General features: G+C 42.6%; 1 non-coding gene across 1 annotated transcript; it reads right to left on the bottom strand.

Annotated features, from left to right (window-relative positions):
• Window positions 1-2,089: 2,089 nt before the first annotated feature.
• Window positions 2,090-2,193, bottom strand: LOC122691066. Its single transcript, XR_006340311.1, has one exon. It is a non-coding gene; the product is annotated as a U6 spliceosomal RNA (small nuclear RNA).
• Window positions 2,194-2,408: the final 215 nt, after the last annotated feature.

Here is a 2,408-nt window from a genome sequence, read left to right as displayed (position 1 = left end):
CCTCATATTTTTTTAATCTCAACAGTTATATGTATGTACATTTAGACAGATGAATCAGAAAAGAGCTCGCTGAGGTTCCTTCTAGGAAAGCAAGCAGGGATTGAATGGTGGTCAGGGTGGATCTTCAGCCTGTTTGGATGTTAATTTACAATGGGAATGCATTTCCTATTGTTTATGTAATTAAAAGTAAATGTTTACAGCTGTTAAGTGGAGGTGGGATAGAGGAGGAAAGTTTCCAGGGCAGCCTTGTGCTATGGCGGCCAGTTCAGATCATGCACTGATGATGTAAGGCACAATTGGAGCACACATTTTCAGGGCATCAGCGGGCTGCCTCCCAACCAGGGCAGTGTGAGTTACTTTGTCAGCAAATCTAACTGGCTCGATTTAGCCCCCTGACAGCTTTGCTTTCCCCATTATCTTTTATCCCACCAACCTTACCACCCAAGATCACTGAGGATAATTTTAGGGATGGGTACCACTGTACCTAGGTCAAACACCACCTCCTGTGAAGCCTTTCTTGACACACCCACTGAATACATTTGAATTAATTGTGGTTCCCTTTCTGTTTACACCTGTTATTCATACCTCTAGTTAGCACTTGAGAGGGTTTGACCTTTTAAGCCTTGTTATTGTTCATTGAATCTTGCCTTCCTAATTAGATTGTACAGGGTCTCTAATTCAGGAGACCCCACCCCCAAACCCCACCAGTCCATCATAAATGTTCAGGAGGTGTTATTGAGAGAGAGCCCTGAAATGGCCCCACAACCAAATTAGGGACTTTACACTTTTTATTCCTTCTATCCTGTCCCTGGCCAGCTCTTCCTGTTATTCAGGCCTTCTGCTCACATGTCAGCTTCTCCAAGAGGCCTTCCTTGACTATTTAAAATAGACTATGTGCTTCCCTGGTGGCTCAGATGGTAAAGCATCTGCCTATGCCAACAATGCGGGAGACCTGGGTTCGATTCCTGGGTTGGGAAGATCCCCTGGAGAAGGAAATGGCAACCCACTCCAGTACTTTTGCCTAGAAAATCCCATGGATGGAGAAGCCTGGTAGGCTATAGTCCATGGGTTGCAAACAGTTGGATATGACTGAGCAACTCACGACTGAGCAACTATTTAAATCTTTGTCTCATAACTTGTTTTATTGTCCTCACAGCACTCACTGCAATTTAAAATTCTCTTACTTAACTCAGTTGTCTTGCTCTCTGGAATGTGAACCACAGGAGGGCAGGGACCTTGTCTGAATCCTCAGTGTCTAGAACAGTACCTTGTATATAGTTGTTGTTCAGTTGTTCAGTCGTGTCTGATTCTGTGCAACCCCATGGACTGCACCATGCCAGTCTTCCCTCTCCTTCACTATCTCCCAGGGCTTACTCAAATTCATGTCCATTGAGTTGGTGATGCCATCCAACCATCTCGTCCTCTGTCGTTCCTTTATCCTCCTGCCTTCAATCTTTCCCAGCATCAGGGTTGTTTCTAATGAGTCAGCTCTTCACATCAAGTGGCCAAAGTACTGAAGCTTCAGCTTCAGCATCAGTCCTGCCTGCCAATGAATATTCAGGATTGATTTCCTTTATGATTGAATGGCTTGATCATTTACAGTAGGTGTTCAATAAATATATGAATGAATTGTACATGATTATTGACTGATCTCCATGAAGAATGTTAATACCACCAGGGCCAGGACCTTATCTGGGTTACTACTACATCCTCACACCTAGTACAGTACCTAGTGCATAGTAGATGCTCAAGAATTGTTGGGTAAGTGAATTAATGCTCTTTAACCCAGCATATTCAGAACTGAACTTAGTCTCTTCTGCACAAAACCTGCTTTTCCTTCTATGTATCCTGGCTCAGTCAATGGCATCGTCATCCAGAAATGACACCCAATCCATAAATGAACTCACACTCCTTTCACTCATTCATCTACTATTTTCAATTAGTCTCCTAGCCCTGGCTTTTTAACCTCCAAAATACCCCACTTATCTGATCATTTTGTACCCCCTGCTGCAACTATTCTGATTCAGGCCTCATCTTTTTTTCATGACTATTCCAACTGCCTCCTCTCTGCCTTCCCCCTTTTCTGCCATTTATTATGGAATCCTTCATAAATTTGTATGTCATACTCATACAGGGACCATGCTTAATCTTCTCAATGTCTTTTCAATCTTAATATATGTGCTGCTTAAGCAAACATCCTTCTGCCTTCGTGTGAAGTTAAGAAAGCTTAGCTGCAGGGTTTGTCACCTGCCATATGGTTATGTGGTTATATGTTTTATAAAGTTTACAAAGTGTAATTAAACCACAATTGGTTAAAATTGCTGTCCCTTTCTACTAAGAGTTTTCCTGGTCACATTTTCTTTGTAGGTGGTGTTGGAGCTGCCTCAGACATTTTTGAGATTCAGCTA

This window comes from Cervus elaphus, chromosome X, assembly GCF_910594005.1.
Source record: "Cervus elaphus chromosome X, mCerEla1.1, whole genome shotgun sequence".
NCBI lineage: Eukaryota > Metazoa > Chordata > Mammalia > Artiodactyla > Cervidae > Cervus > Cervus elaphus.
Note: the sequence above shows the minus strand (reverse complement) of the source record. Positions and strands in the feature narration are given on the sequence as shown.